This window comes from Rhinopithecus roxellana, chromosome 15 (genome assembly GCF_007565055.1).
Source record: "Rhinopithecus roxellana isolate Shanxi Qingling chromosome 15, ASM756505v1, whole genome shotgun sequence".
NCBI lineage: Eukaryota > Metazoa > Chordata > Mammalia > Primates > Cercopithecidae > Rhinopithecus > Rhinopithecus roxellana.
The window spans coordinates 37,016,987-37,034,794 of NC_044563.1; positions in this window are offsets into that span (position 1 = coordinate 37,016,987).

Consider the following 17,808-nt stretch of genomic DNA (forward strand, 5'->3'; position numbering starts at 1 on the left):
TTTCATTCATTTGATCCTCAATCGCTGATACTCTTTCTTCCAGTTGATCGAGTCGGTTACTGAAGCTTGTGCATTTGTCACGTATTTCTCGTGTCATGGTTTTCATCTCTGTCATTTCGTTTATGACCCTCTCTGCATTAATTAGTCTAGCTGTCAATTCTTCCACTCTTTTTTCAAGATTTTTAGTTTCTTTGCGTTGGGTACGTAATTCCTCCTTTAGCTCTGATAAGTTTGATGGACTGAAGCCTTCTTCTCTCATCTCGTCAAAGTCATTCTCTGACCAGCTTTGATCCATTGCCGTCGATGGGCTGCGCTCCTTTGCAGGGGGGATGCGCTCTTAGTTTTTGAATTTCCAGCTTTTCTCCCTGCTTTTTCCCCATCTTTGTGGTTTTATCTGTCTCTGGTCTTTGATGGTGGTGACGTACTGATGGGGTTTTGGTATAGGTGTCCTTCCTGTTGGATAGTTTTCCTTCTGACAGTCAGGACCCTCAGCTATAGGTCTGTTGGAGATTGCTTGAGGTCCACTCCAGACCCTGTTTGCCTGGGTATCAGCAGCAGAAGTTGCAGAAGATAGAATATTGCTGAGCAGCAAGTGTACCTGTCTGATTCTTCCTTTGGAAGCTTCCTCTCAGGGGTGTACTCCACCCTGTGAGGTGTGGGGTGTCAGACTGCCCCTAGGAGGGGATGTCTCCCAGCTACACTACTCAGGGGTCAGGGACCCACCTGAGCAGGCAGTCTGTCCGTTCTCAGATCTCAACCTCTGCGTTGGGAGATCCACAGCTCTCCCCAAAGCTGTCAGATAGAGTCGTTCGCTTCTGCACCGGCCCCCGCTGCTTCCGATGTTGGTCTTCAGCTGTGCGCTGTCCCCAGAGGTGGAGACTACAGAGACAGGCAGGCTTCCTTGAGCTGCTGTGAGCTCCACCCAGTTCGAGCTTCCCAGCGGGTTTGTTTACCTACTTAAGCCTCAGCAATGGCGGGCGCCCCTCCCCCAGCCTCGCTGCTGCCTTGAGGATCGATCGCTGTGGACTGCTGTGTTAGCAGTGAGGGAGGCTCCGTGGGCATGGGACCCTCCTGGCCAGGTGTGGGATATATTCTCCTGGTGTGCCTGTTTGCTTACAGCGCAGTATTGGGGTGGGAGTTACCCGATTTTCCAGGTGTTGTGTGTCTCAGTCCCCCTGGCTAGGAAAACGGATTCCCTTCCCCCTTGCGCTTCCAGGTGAGGCGATGCCTCACCCTGCTTCAGCTCTCGCTGGTCCGGCTGCAGCAGCTGACCAGCACTGATTGTCCGGCACTCCCTAGTGAGATGACCCCAGTACCTCAGTTGAAAATGCAGAAATCACCGGTCTTCTGTGTCGCTCGCTCTGGGAGTTGGAGACTGCAGCTGTTCCTATTCAGCCATCTTGCTCCTCTCTAAGTCCTGTGTTCTTAATACTATTAATATATCAATATTTTGGAAGGCCGAGGCAGGTGGATCACGAGGTCAGGAGATCAAGACCATCCTGGCTAACACGGTGAAACCCCATCTCTACTGAAAATACAACAACAAAAAATTAGCCCGGCGTGGTGGCAGGCACCTGTAGTCCCAGCTACTCGGGAGACTGAGGCAGGAGAATGGCATGAACCTGGGAGGTGGAGCTTGCAGTGAGCTGAGATCACGCCATTGCACTCCAGCCTGGATGACAGAGCGAGACTCCATCTCAAAAAAAAAAAAAAAAAAAAGATATCAATACTAAACAGAACAATCTACAGATTCACTGCAATTCTTACTAAAATCTCAGTGAAATTTTTTGTATGAATTGAAAAATCTGTCCTAAAATTCATGTGGGATCTCAAGGGATTTCAAATGATCAAAACAATTTTGAAAAAGAAGGATGAAGTTGGAGGATTTACATTAATGAAAGTGAGACAAATATAGGAAATATTGAGCAAAGAAGCTGTTCAAATTAATGTTAATTCTACATGATTGCTAATCTGTAATACAAATATTTTAAAAATATTTTTTAAATTACAAAACTTAAAAGATAAAATTACTATGACATAGAACTAAATTTACAGAATTTTTTTTTTTTTTTTTTTTTTTTTTTTTTTTTTTGAGAGGGAGTCTTGCACTGTCCCCCAGGCTGGAGTGCAGTGACGTGATCTCTGCTCACTGCAAGCTCCGCCTCCCGGGTTCATGCCATTCTCCTGCCTCAGCCTCCTGAGTAGCTGGGACTACAGGGGCCCGCCACCTCACCCGGCTAGTTTTTTGTATTTTTAGTAGAGATGGGGTTTCACCATGGTCTCGATCTCCTGACCTTGTGACCCTCCCGCGTCAGCCTCCCAAAGTGCTGGGATTGCAGGCGTGAGCCACTGCGCCCAGCCAATTCACAGAATTTCTTACTTCGAGTTTAGCAAAGTTAAAAGATGCAAAGGGAAATTGTAAAAATATGCTATAGTTCTGGATGAACTATAGTTACCTATAAAATTACAAATTGAAGTTCTTTTTCTTAAATACAGAGTTTAGACTTTTTTTTTGTCTTGGTATTACCCTTTTTTTGAGGGGGGGAGTCTCGCTCTGTGGCCCAGGCTGGAGTGCAGTGGCGCCATCTCGGCTCACTGTAAGCTCCGCCTCCCGGGTTCACGCCATTCTCCTGGCTCAGCCTCCCAAGCAGCTGGGACTACAGGCACCCATGCACCCAGCTAATTTTTTTTTGTATTTTAGTAGAGATAGGATTTCACCGTGTTAGCCAGGATGGTCTTGATCTCCTGACCTCATGATCCGCCCATCTCGGCCTCCCAAAGTGCTGGTATTACATGCATGAGCCGCAGCGCCGGCCGGTATTACCCTTATTCTTGAACACATGTATGTTTGTGTCTGTTTAAGTCTGTATCGTTGTAGATGGTTGACTGCCTGTGATTTCTTGTTAGGATCATTTTTCATAGAAAATACAGAACAAATAAGACAGCAAGCCAATATTCCCTTTTGTCCTTGAGCTGAATAAATAGTTAAAAATGAAGCGAAATAGGCCTAACTTGGTTTACACATGCTAGATTGTTACTTTACCTATTATGATGTTATTTAAAATAGGATAAATCAGAACTCAATAAATGTGTTTTTATTGAAACATTGTTCTCTGAAGTACTTTTTAGGGCCCAAGGCAAGACAACAAATCTATGAACAGAGAGAAAGTGCAAGAAGTATGATTCCAAGGCAAAAAATAAGGAATTCAGTTTTTCTTGCTGTGCACCATCCAGGAATTTTCTTGGGTTTTGGACATTTATGGAAAACTCGTATGACCTTGTTATGAATTGGCTTTGCCATTGCTGCATGACAAGAGTCGTGAAGGAATAGGATCCTTACACCAAGATGGGAAAAATATGGTATGAGAGTCACATAATAACTCTTCCAAATGACTTTTTTGTTTTGTTTTTCTATTTTTTTAATATTTCAGAAGTTGTTAGGAAATGTATAGCCTACTTGGTCACTGTCGTATTGTGGGGAGGAAAAAGTCTATATCATAATTGGGGAGGGATGGCAATACATTTACTTACTACCTCCTCAATGTTAAAAAATGACATAGACTCTTCAGATCTGGCTGGACTTTAATTTCTCTCAACTTGCATGAACTTTGAATGTCCCATCATTTGTTTCTTAACTTTAATTTTCATTTTTCATTCATCATATTTTCAATTATTTTCTTATTATCTCCCCAATTGATTATGACTACTTTGAGGTCAGAGATATCATCTTTTCAATTTTGTATCCAAAAAACCCTATAATTTACTCAATATCCAGTAAACTTTCTGACATAGCTATAGAAACTTAATGATTATTCTCTGAATGAAGAGATTAATTTATATATAGTGGAGCAAATAGCACACAGGAAAAATATTTTATAACTGAAAAAGTTGACGTAGTCAAAGAAAATACTTTGAACCATGTGTTTTTAGCACTGGCATAGAGAGAAGAGCATTAGTAAAAGTCCGTTATTCTTAGAACACTTTGAGAAAACACATAGGAATCAAGGAAAGGTAGATGTCAAACTCCAGTAAAGTGTTCTAAACCTCTGGCTCTTCAGTTTTTATATTTTAAGTTCCGGGGTACATGTTCATGATGTGCAGGTTTGTTACATAGATAAACATGTGTCATGGTGGTTTGCTGCCCATCACCTAGGTATTAAGCCTAGCACACATTAGCATTAGCTATTTTTTAGGTAAATACCCATACTTCCAATGGTATAAAAAACTGGCAGAATATTGGCCAACAACCCTGTTTTGCTCCTGCAAATTTTACTACATGAGCGAATATCAAAGACTTCACTGATATGTTCAGGGGGACATGTTCATAATATGTGGTTGCAACAACACAATGTTACAGAAACATGACTTCCTATCCTATTTTACCACTTCAGCATTTATAATTCAGGGAATATAAGTCGCTGCCCTGGTTCATCAGGAGACTAATGTACCAGTCTTCTCATTGCAGTTATATAGCATTATGGATGGCTTACCTCCTTTCTGAAAGACCAGCGTGCAGAATATAAATCTTTGATGGTTAACTTCCATCTCCCAGATATTTACAAGCACTTCGATTCAGACTTACAAAATAAGATAGTCTTTTTCTTTTAGTCAAATTTATGTGAGAACCTAATGACTCACTTGTAATAAAGTAAATAATTATCTCTGAAAAATTGGTAATGAAATTGAGTTTAGCTATATTTATTGTAGAAGGGATGATGATATATAAGGTACAGTTAAATTGAAAATGCTCTCAATAAATCTGGAAAAGAAGCTTACTTTTAAAGTGAAGAAATTAAAAATCTCTCAAAGGAACTAGAAAATCCTTCTCTTAAATGTCGTAGCTTTGATAGTACCAAAGGACTCATTTGGTTAGTCCTTAATGATCATTAGGTTTCCTAGAAAATTGCCATTCAAAATAGGTTAGACTGATTCTGAATTTTAAGAGGTATACAAATAACAAAAGAATTTTATTAAAATATAGTTTTTTATTCAGTGTATATGGATGGGACTGACAAGCTGTCATTATAACAGACTCCCAAGTAATTCTAATGCTACTCATACTTGGACCACATAGCAAATAGTAAAGAGAGAGAAAAAAAGGTACTCCATATTCCTAAATTTATTCAAAATGTGTTCTAAAAAACAATGTTTTGTAAGGTTTACATTTAAGAAACACAAATGATGGGATGGGGAAATGGAAGCATGTTACTTAAAGCTAGTTACATTATATATGAATTAGTATATTATTATTGAAGTTAGACTAATAATTTAATGATATATATTATAAAACTCATAAAAATTGTTTAGCAATAAAACATTAAAACAAGATATAGCTAATAAGGCAGATTAAAAATTTGCTATTAAACAGTTCTCAATCCTTGAGAATGCACACATATAAAAATTGTAAAAATAAGACAGTATAATCAATAGCAAATGATAGTATTCTTATATAAATATATTTATGAAACTAGTTTTAACATTCAATAAAATGTCAGGTATCATCAAGCAGAGTATAAACAGGAGATCCAACAAAATGCTTTCTACAAGAAGGACACTTTACTAGAAAGGTATGAAACTTGAAAACAAATTATCCACTAACTACTAAAACGCTAATTTTTAGAATGCTATGTTTATTAGATAATGTGGAATTTGGAACAAGTAATTTACTAAAGACATATTTTATAACCAAAATGTCTTTTCATAAAGAAGACATTGTCATTTAAAATGTGTCTACATCTAATTTTAAGGCTTCAGAACATACAAGACAAAATCTGACAGAATTAAAGGAAGTAACAAATCGACAAATATAATTGAAGATTTTAACACTCTTCTCTTAACAATTGATAACATTAAAGAGAATGTCAGCAGGAATACACCAGAACAATAGTGTCAACTTTAATTTATCTTTTTAGAATGTGAGACAAGCAGTAGCAGATGTACATTATTTTAAAGTGCTCATTGAACATTAAGTGATGTAGATAAAATACTGAGCCATAAAACAAGGATCAATAAGTTTTAAGTATTAAAATTATGTACAGTATGTTATTTTACCAAAACAAATTTAAACTAGAGTCAGTTTAAAAATCACAAAGGGAATTCAAATACATTGTAAACTAGATGGTAATGGAAACAGCATATTTTCAAAAGGCTAATCTTTTCAACATTTGGTGCTGAAGTAATTGGATAACTTTATAGAACATATGGTGTTCAAAATACTTGATTTTGAAATGAATTATAGATATAAATATAAAAGCTAAAATAATAAAGTTTCTAGAAATAATATAGTAGAATGCTTTTGTAACCCTGGAGAAAGTAAAGTTTTCTAGGAACAGCAAAAAGGGAAATATTGAAGAATTTGAGTTAATCAAAATGAAATAATTCTATTCTTTAAAAGGCATCATTAAGAAAAGGAAAACCTGGCTGTGCACGTGGCCGACGCCTGTAATCCCAGAGCTTTGGGAGGCTGAGACGGGCGTATCACTTGAGGTCAACAACAGTTCAAGATTAGCTTAGCTAACATTATGAAACCCCATCTCTACTAAAAATACAAAAAATTACCCAGGTGTGGTAGTGCACACCTGTAGTCCCAGTTACTCGGGAGGCTGAGGCAGGAGAATCACTTGAACCTGGGAGGCAGAGGTTGCAGTGAGCTGAGATCGTGCCTGTACTCAAAAACAAACAAACAAACAAACAAACAAAAAGAAATGAAAATGTAAACCATAAAACCATAACTGACAAAAAATATTCAACACACATATATCTCAGAAAATTCTTGTCTTTAGAGTATATCAATAACTCTGAGAAGTCAAGGATAAGACTAACAACCAAAAAAAGGGGGTAAAATTAATGGCAGACATACTTTACAAAACCATATTCCATATTTAAGATTATTCAATATGAAAAAATGCTCAGTATGTTCATAAATTCAAGTTAATACCACTTAAATTTCACTAGAATGGCGAAAAATAAAAACATGGTAGTACCACATGTTGGTGTAAGGATATGGAATTGGAACTCTCCTAAATTTGCCGATTGGTATAGAAAATAGTGTAACCACGTTGGAAAGTAATTTTGCAAGTATCCCAAAATGTTAATTATACACTTATCATATGACCTAGGAATGACACAACTACAAATTTACTATTATATGTATGTGTATATAAATCATTATATACACATATACACAATATGTTTAGAAAATTCTAATTCCTGAATTTTCATAGCTGAAACCTAGAAAGAAGTCGTGTCCATCAGCAGGTGAATAAATAAGACAAAAACCTGTGGTATAATCATCCAGCAAGAAAATCTGCTTAGCAATCAAAAGTAATGAACTTCTGCATCACACAACAACATTGATGAAAATCCAAAAGATTTTTGTTGAGAAAAGCTAGAAGAAACGAACATGTGATATATAGTTTCATTTATGTAAAACTTGAGAACAGGCAAAATCTAGATGAGGCAAATCTAATCTATAGCAACAGAAATCAGATCAAAATCAGTGGTTGCAGGAGGTGGTAGCTGGTGGGTTTATGAGATTATATTAAACAGTTAACAAACTTTTGGGGAGATGGAAATATTATATATCTCTATTGAGATAATGGTTGCATGGGTGTATAAATTTGTCAGTGTCACCGACTCAGACACTTAAATGATAGATTTTATTGTTTCTGTGAATTTACTAGAAAAATATTAGAAATGCTCATTATATGTTTATACTGTCTTTTCATTGGGTGAACATAAAAACCTCGTGACTGCATCTAAAGCTTAAATTGAAAGTGCACAACATCATTCAAAATTTGTTTTTTTAATATCACTTTCAAAAATGTTTTTGTAAATTTAAATAATGTACTAATCTGTATTTTTTTGGTTTCTCTTTTTAGCACTTTTATTCATCCCAGTAAACCTTTATTTTATTTGCTATGTTCTCTCCAAATAAATTTATTTTCCTTCTCTTTTTTCATCCTATTTCTTCATTTATCAATTTTAATATACAATGGTAAGATATTTTTATTGTCTGTATTAGTTTATGATGTATTGATTGAAATCTAGCAAAATAGTACCTGTTCTTTAAGAAGTAGATGCATAAACCCTTTATTTTTCATTTTTCCTTCACAAATAATCCCTTCCATAACATATTATTTTGTGACCTTTTAAATTTCCTTTAGGTAGTAGCTCTTATTAGGAATATATATATATATATATATAAACATATATTTCATGAAATAAAATTATTAATAATATATTTGTTAAAATTTAAGAAACCAGTTGAACAATTTCCAAGTTCTTACATTCTTTTATTTTCTATTTTAATAAAATACTGACAAAGCATTTGATAAGCTAAGACAAAATTAAAACTTCTCTATCCTTTAAATATACAATTATTTCTTCATGAAAAGCAACAAATCAAGCACATAATTCAACTTAATAAAAGTAACTCACTAAATTTCTGATAATCTTACATTGAGTCATCATTATTAAGCCATATTTTCTATCTTTCAATCAGTACAGAAAAGATAAAGAGTTTATCAATCTTCTGAGGGAGGAAATGCCGTGAAAGTCAATATTCTTGCTTATGGCAGACAAAATAAGAAAATTCCAGCCCTTGTCAAAATTTTATTGGTTTTATTTAAACAAACTTACACAAGGAAAATTAGTTCTTTTAAGAGAAAATCATTCTTGTTCATCTCTTACACAGTCAATGACTTTAGCTGAACATATTAATAGAAAGATTGCATTGCCTCTGCCTATTTCTCTAAATTTCTTTGCTCTAGCATTTGACTTCAGAGATGATGCAAGGAGTGAGTTTCCTAAATCAAAACCAGTTGTTAGAAAAGAGTTTCATTAGGTGATATTACAAAAATAATTTAATGTGTATCTTTTCATGGCTAGCATGTCTTTTTTAATATTGCATAGGCTAGAAACATCTGGGAATCTGTTGAAGATCTTTTGGGTGTACATATTTATTTCTTATTGATTATCACAATGAATATGTCAGCAATGTGTTGATCTTAAAGAATGTACAAGCAGACATATTATGCCATTATGTTGAAAGAAAGAGTGATAGTCACAAGCAGATTTTTGAAGACTATGTCACAACTTGGAGCAATCAACATGTCAATAGAATTAAAGAAGACAATTTCTTGCATTTGAATTCAATATTTAAATATGTTTTATGAAATGAGAAAATTAGTCTGAAAATTGATTTAAGAATGTCCCAATTAAAAAAAAAAAAAAAAAAAAACAGGCCAACCAAAGATGGAGTATAATATATTGAAAATATTGCAGCCACTCCCATTGATGATGGGAGTATCATCACTTCTGTTGCAATTGACTGACCCTCTGAGATTTACATTATAGGCTACACATTGTGATGGGAAGAGCTTCGATGACACAATGCAAGTATAGATATAGAAGGTGGGGAAAACTGAAACTGAGTTTAAAGCCGTGCTATCAAATCCAATCTCTAACCACAACAACTCATGAGTCTCCAATAGCTAAATGTGCTCAGCCCTATCTCAGAATTCCCTGAAGTCATGTCCAGTTATGACAAAAGTCTCAACCTGCGTATCATGGTCTACATCAGATCCGAATATAGTTCTTCAGGTATGGCTCCTTCTGATTCAGACACCTGTAAACTGAAAAGACAAGTTCTTTCCCCCATATTCTAATACTCTATATACAATAGTGAGGTGTGAACAGAGTAGCAGCAGTAAACACTCCCACTGGAAAAAACAAACAGAGGGAAGCACCTGTCACTGACCCTGAGGAATCCTGAAATTTTACTAGCCAGTATCACCTGGTCTGTTTTCCAGGGTGCTGGGCATGGGGGGAGAGGTAATAGGCTTTGGTTAGGCCCCTGCTCCTTTGAAGTGTACCTCAGGTATTGTTCTCCAGGATTCTTTGGCTCCACTGTCTGGGATATCTTTCCTTTTCTACCTTGACCACTTTTGAAATGGAATTGGGAAATAAGCCTTTTGAGAAAGTTTTGCAACTTTCTTCTAGTCTATAGAAAATTGGAGGTCATGGGGGTTTTGTTGTTTGTTTTTTATTGTTTAACTTGTAGATTTTTGAACAATTGTAGTGCCTTTTACTACAGGTGGATAGCACTTCTAGCAATTATTCAAAGAAAATTATCTTCCTTTAAGTGTGATTCAACCTCACAGTTTATTTTAGACTACCATTTTTCAGACTTAAAACTACTTTGGGTTTAAGTGAATTACCTTTGGGTGTAGGTCAGTGGCCTTATTCTTATAAGCACTTGTTTGGAAGAGTTTCTGGGGGATACCACCACCTTAATTATTTCAGAACTTTTATAAAAGAGAAAGGTCCTATTTCAACATTTTAATTTTTAGGCTGAACGCACATCTTTGAAACAGCGCCATGGATTGGAAACCTGCACGTTATGCACATGTACCCTAGAACTTAAAGTATAATAAATAAATAAATAAATAAATAAATAAATAAATAAATAAAAAAGAAAAGTTGGATAAGAGAAACTGTTTTATTCTCTAACTCAGTAAGCTCCGACCCCTCTATATTTCTTTTATGTTTGTAATTTGGACAGTTTCTCTTTAAATCTGCTGTGTATTTTTGAACAAAAGAATGTGAGAATACAGGTTGAGCATTCCTAATTTGAGCATCAAAAATCTGAAATGCTCCAAACCCTGAAATGTTTAGAGTGTTAACATGATTCCACAAGTGGAAAATTTTACACATAAGTATTTAATACAAACTTTTTATGCAAAAAATCATTTTAAATATTGTATAAAGTTACCTTCACACTATGTATATAAGATTTATATGAAGGATACATGAATTGCATGTTTAGACCTGGGTCCCATCATCAAGGTATCTCATGCATATGCAAATATTCCAAAATCTGAAAAAACATAAAAAGCCAGAATACTGCTGGTCCCAACCATTTTGCATATGGGGTACTCAACCTGTTCAAACAACTAGATGCTACTTTGAACATTCTGCTTCAAAATTTCATTGCTCAATTTAAAAAGATCACTGAATATATTTCCTATATTTTAAATTACAATAAGTGACTGCATTGCAAATTGTTTCAGCACTATATAATATGGGTGGCCATTCTTTTAGTACTTTTATCTAGGCCCTGTGTACTGCCCAAAGCCAATGTCATATATTTTATGTTTTGCTATAATAACATTTCTTTCTAGATCCCAATTTTATATCAGGTGGCTGTTGCTTTATAATAACCAATCATAAAACTTAGCGACTTAAAGCAATTTCTTTGTGTTACATTCTAGTTTAATTTGTGTAAAATGCACATTTGTTGTTATCAGATTATCATAAACGTTTTTGTGTAATGTAAAAAAAGGGGTTCCACATACTAGTAGATCTAATAAGATAAAAAGAATTGGCTAAAAGGAATATACCAATAACTATTAATATAAGACTAGTAACCAATATTAAGAAGATAACATGAAATTCTGGTTTTATTTCTTTTCCTGTTATTTATATGTATGTGTATGAACACTCACATTCATATTGTATGTGTGTGAATTAGGTGGTAGTAGACTGGTGTCAGATTCCAGGGTAACATGTTAATTATAGTAATAATGGAGCAGCATACGGTTCAAGGAAAAGTGCATTTTGCAAATGAATTGGTCCTACAATGATTTATCTTTGGTAGTAATGGGGAAACTGGATAGAGTAAAATTTAGATTATAGTCCTGAGCAATTTTTTGAGTTTATATTATTTGTCTACAATTTGGGCTAAATCCTGAATTATTTTCTGGCTATAAGCAGTCTCTACAGAAAAACGGGGTTTTAATTTTCTTCTTGATGCTTTCAGTTGGCTCCCTAATGGAGGAGATTCTTTTTTATTGTTGTTCTGGGATAAAAAAAGTTTGATTGTAATCATTCTGTGTATTACATTTCTACTATTCAAATTATTAATATTATAGATATTTCACTGTTTTACTTCTGAGAAAACCAAAGTCATGGGTGGTGTTTCAAAGATTAGAGATTATTCAACACAGCCTCTCAAATGTCTCTCACATTTGAAAACCCACTGGGCCCAATCTGTTTTTCATTGCCAATACAGTGTTACTAAAGCTATATGATTTGAGGCGTCTTCCTTAAATGCTTAGTGACCATTGTGGAAGAAGAGGGTGCATGAGGTTGTAAAAGCTGGATTGAGGGGGTGGAGTGTGGAGGCCAGAGCAACTCTATCTTGGATGCTTATCTACCATATTGACTTCTGATTAATTTCAGTTCCAGGAAGACCTCTAAGATTTCTTTTTTATCTTCTGTTCCTTGTGTAAGAGCATGTGTTTGCTGTAAATCTTGCCCTTAGGTCAAAACAACCTTTATGTTATCATATTTACCATAAATCCTGCTCTTAAGCAAATGTCCTACATAACCCTTTCCTTATGGCCTATAAATCCTGGGTCTGGAGGATAATGACACAGGCATTTACCATCTTGTCTTGTCACTTCCCAAGACACAGACATGGCTTCTGTTTGTAAGCCTTTATTTAATGTTTCTTTCTGGAAAAAAAAAAAAGTATTGACAGTGAATATTTAATATAGCTACTTGTAATACTAAGATCAAAATAAAGATGGAGACAAAGCTTAAAAAATTTGATGTGTTCTAGTGAAGTAGAAATAATGAACATTAAAAAAATATGGCAGGTAAATAAACCTTGAAAGACGATGATAGTATCTGCTCATTGATTGCTGCGAAGACAAAACGAAAGATGCAGATAGTAAAATTGAGAGCACATTGATTGTTGATTACATGAGATCATATATACACATCCTGCAATTTCACAAAATGTACAGAGTAACTTTTATCAGGAAAAAGAGAATATCCAAACTATTCAAAGACTGTCTGTTGAAGATAAGACTCATACCAGGTAAACTAAAATACTATTCTTTCCTTCTATTTTAGAATTGGAAGTTGTGAAAGCCAGGTGATACCTGGTCCTGGCCAAACTCCATTCTAAAGTGATGCCATTTTCCTGATTGTTTCTTCAGTCATCATGTGAATAGTTCATTTGAAAATATTTAGATACTTTTCAGAAACTTAGTACTCATTCCCTGGTCTACGAAGACACTGTTGAAAGTGCCGATAGAAGACCCTGAAATACCTCTCTTTAAAGCCCAGCCAAGATTATTTGTACATCAGTAGCAATACTGCATCCCAGGGGGAATTTTAGAGATTATTACCACTCCACAAGAGGAAAGGAGGTAAAGTGGGTGGTTCCATCATACCTCCATTCAATTCTCTATTTAGTTCCTTTAAAATCCAAATGGATCATGGAGTATGTATACTATACTTAATGTGGTATATGTACAGAAAAAAATCCATAGCCTCTGTTCTTTAATATGTGCCTATTGACTTGGAAAATGCCTTATTTTCCATCATTAAAACTGATCAAATAAGTTCCCTATTACATAGGAAGTAAAGTGATGAACAATATGTATTTTGCCTCAGGGACAATAGAGTACATGATCATTTTTAAATTGTGTGCATGTGCAGTACAGTGATGCACTGTAGTTGTGAAATGATAGGTGAACATGGTGCATATAAATTGGCAAATAATCTGGGTGACCTTTATAATATGTGTGCAAGAGAGTGAATATATAGGGAAGAAATAGCAAACATGCCCAAATACTCTGCAGGAAAATCATGCTTTAGGAATTTATAAAATAACAGCCATTTGAACAAGAGCCCTTGAAATAATAATAGGCCTTTGTAGAGGCTGATCGCCTGACTACTGGTCATTAACTGATGATGTGCCCAGGGCTGCACATGATAAATATAGTATTGTCAATTTTCTGAGCTATAAGATCAAATTGGTGAAACAGCAATACATTTTATGATGGAAATAGTACATTTGAGATAATTTCTCAGTTATTTTAGGGAACATCAAAAATTTTCATAAGCAGTTAGCCCAGATTAATATCACTAATCTCTGTTGTAGAAACAGTCCTCCTTCAGAGTACATCAGTTGCCTTATTAGAATTCTTCCATGATCAGTTTCTGGGGGATAAGACACATTAAAGCCTGGGTGATAATGGGTTGTCTTCATATATTGGTATGGTAGACTACAGTTTCACTCAATGTATGGTCCTTCCGTTCAGGTGTGGCCAAAAAGGACAGAGTTGGGGAAAATTTCCCCATGTAAGTAGAGCTTTAAGTACTTAGGTCAGCCATTTATTATACAGAACAAGAATAGTTTGAAGTGTGTGTGTGTGTAATTCTTTTCGGGGAAAATTGGCTGGTGGATCAGTAGTCTGGATGAAGGAAGACTGAAAGATCAGAGATGAGAAAGTATGCAGAAGAGGCAAGTTAATGAACCTACGGCAAAATGATATGAAATGTGGAGACAATTGTAGCTCACATTGTTTAGCATCAGAAAGCATCTTCCATAAAGGAGATATCTGACAAGGAGGTAGGCATGATAAACCAATCTGCATATATAGAACATTATTTGTTCTCAGCCTCTCCAGTGTTGGCTCAATGAGCCCATGAATGGAGTGTCCATGGTGGCAATGATGATGAATATACATCGTCACAAAAGCATAAGATTTTCTTTCTCAGTTATGGAAACACATGTTGGTCAATGCTCAGCCTGTTAGCAGTCAATTGCTTTGTATAATTCCAATCCTCAAGGAGACAAACTAGCTAGTTAATAGCAAACATTATATTATACCTCTCCCAAAACAAAGGAGGCAATTAGTCCTTAGTCAGTTTGTACCCAGTGTTCAGTAGTCCTTGAAATGTTTGGGGATTCCCATTGATTTGATATATAGTTACATGAATATATGGCCATAGGTCCATTTGGGGAAAAATTAGGATAATTACCATGTATACCTGTTAGGGAATTTCAGAATCTTTCTTGGAGACATCGTCTCTACTCTCAATGGTTCTTATTCTGAAAACTGGCTCAGGGCTAGAATATGAAAAGGGGTGACCTGTTATTGGGATTACCATGCTCAGTCTCCTAATCCTGCATTATTCTATTTGGTTAAGTAGACTGAGCAATACATGTTATTATATATACACCAATAAATATCATAAACAGACTGTCCATCTAGGTCACTCCTTGGGGTGCCGTGTTCCATAAACCATATCCATAGCTTTCAGTGGGCTATGTAACCTGGCTGACAATCGAACTTTGCTACTTATTATTATAATAGTACCCAACTAACTACTGATACTCCAGTACTGCTACCTGACTTCTATTTTCAGATTTTATTATCTTCATTATTATCAGTGAGCCAAGTTCTATAACAGAATATTTTTCATGAATCTTTATCTCTTGAGTAGAGCCCCTACCTACCTTAGCTTCACAGTGATGCTTGTGTCCCTCTTGAAGCTTTCATAACTGTGATGTTCTCTAAATTGTTCTGTGAAATACAGTACTGGATAGGAGGAGGGGATAATTGGTTTTACATCTCAAATACACTCCAGCATGTTTAATTCTCTATGCTTGATCTCTTCTTGTAATTTTGGCTTTTTCGCTTTTCTTTGACTGTCATTACTTTTTCTGTGTCTCTAAGAGATATCTGAATCCTCTTTTATCATGGTCTCCTGGAAATCATGCCAGAATTTGAAATCCTGTGTCCCAGGAGAGAACTCACATATTAGAAAGTGTTTCTTATACAATTTACATTCTTCTTTTTTTTTTTTTTAATGGAGTCTCTCTGTGTCACCAGGCTGGAGTGCAGTGACACGATCTCGGCTCATTGCAGTCTCCACATCTCAGGTTCAAGCCATTCTCCCACCTCAGCCTCCCGAGTAGCTGGGATTATAAGTGCACACCACCACATCCAGCTAATTTTTGTATTTTTAGTAGAGATGGGGTTTCACCATGTTGGCCAGGATGGTCTTGATTTCCTGACCTTGTTATCTGCCCGCCTCGGCCTCCCAAAGTGTTGGGATTACAGGTGTGAGTCTCCGTGCCTGGCTACAAGTTTACCTTCTGTACCCTTTGATTGCGCACTCTCTCATTATGGTCTTATATATTCTCCAGGGCTCCTACCAATAGATGTGTTAGGTCCTGCTGCTCCTTCAGAATATAAATCCATGCTTCCCTAGCAATTCCAGCACTTCTTCAGTGGGGTTATGTTGTGACTCAACCTTAGTTATAAGAAAACTGGCCTGAGAGAATGTCAGAGGGCCAGTTTACACTGGATGGATGCATACAGTTTTTGTTTAGTTTGTGGGATCATTTTTGAAGAGTAGAAGCTTCTAAATATATCACATTGAAGCTATGGTAAAATGTTAGCCTCTGATTTGGAAGATTGCACCAAAAGTATAACTTCAGTTAAAAAAAAAAAAAAATCTAGGGATTGAAGATATTTTATTGCATCAAATAGTTTCTTCCCCTATATTTTAGGGTTTCACTCTTTCTCAATCAGGGCCTTGACCTTGTCATATCAGACATATGAGTCCTACAAGTTTATAAGAGCTCTGCTATTTAGTCCTGGGGCTAAATCTTAGCGTTCTCTGTGATACAGCTGTGTTAGAGAACATCTTATATACTGCCATCAAGTTTCTATGACTTTGACCTTTGAAGGTTAACCATCATCAGCATTTCATTAGCTCTTCTCAAAACATCAGTTTACCCTAGCAACAGCCATTCAATTCTACTGATTCTGTTGTTCTTTTAATTACTATTTCTCCTATGCAGCAGGGTGGTTCCTTTCAACAGAATACATTCCAGTTTACTACAATAAAGGTTTGGGAATTCTACTGATAACTTGTCCCAGGTACTATATGAGCTTCTTCTACAACCAGTAATGTGGCCCCTAATGCCAGCTGCACAACATATGGTTCAGCTCCCACATCCCATTCTATCACTGTGTTTTCGGACCACCTTGTATCAACTACCACAGTTTGGTTCCCAAGGAAACATACTCTGAGTTGAAGGTTAGTATGGAGCATGTTTATTAATGTGTGTTCTTGAGATCAGTATCTTAAGAGAAAGGAATGAAAACAGAGTTTTATTCAGAATGAAAACTTAGCAGAGAGGGAAACTGGGCTACAGTACTGTAAGAACAATGCCTTAGCATATTACCATGGAGGACTGCAAAGCTTGAATTTTCTTCAGAGTTGTCATAATTTAGGGTGAAGTAGCTGGAACTTTATACCCCTGCATTGATCCATCTGGAATGTAGGCTTTCCCAGAAAGAAAGGCTAACATTTAGAAGATAGCTCTCCTTTCAGCCAAGATCCAAGTCCTTTGGCTTGTATTCTTTTGCAGAGATTTCACCCCCTTAATCTCATTGGCATAGGAATCTTTATATGTAAAACACAAGCATATAAATATTTTACATGGTAGATTGCTTCAGATACATTTGCTGTTTGCTACCTAGAATCACGTTCTCTCAATCCTACCTCTGATTTCAGGTACTTTGGAATAGACCATTCCTTGGAGGCTTGAACTCACTTTGGCTTGCCAGCATTTTGTCTCTAGTTTGTGAACTGCATCTGTGCTTCTTGCATTAGGGCTCTCCAGACGCTTCAGAGATTGGTAGAACTTATACATAAAACCTGCAGAGGTATTAACATCCCAAGTGTCAAGATTCAACCAAGGGGAGATGATTAGTAATGGATAAATGCTCCCACCTCTCATTATTTAGTCAAACAATTCTAAGAGGCCTTCTTTATATATTCAAGAGATCCCAGAAGAATTGAACCTCACTACCTACAGACCTATTTGCATAATGCATTTTGATATTAAGGTCTATATTTTGAATCTCAAAGTGAAAATGTCTGAGTTTGTTAACCCTCTGGCAATCAGAAAGTTATTTTCTTTTGAGGCGA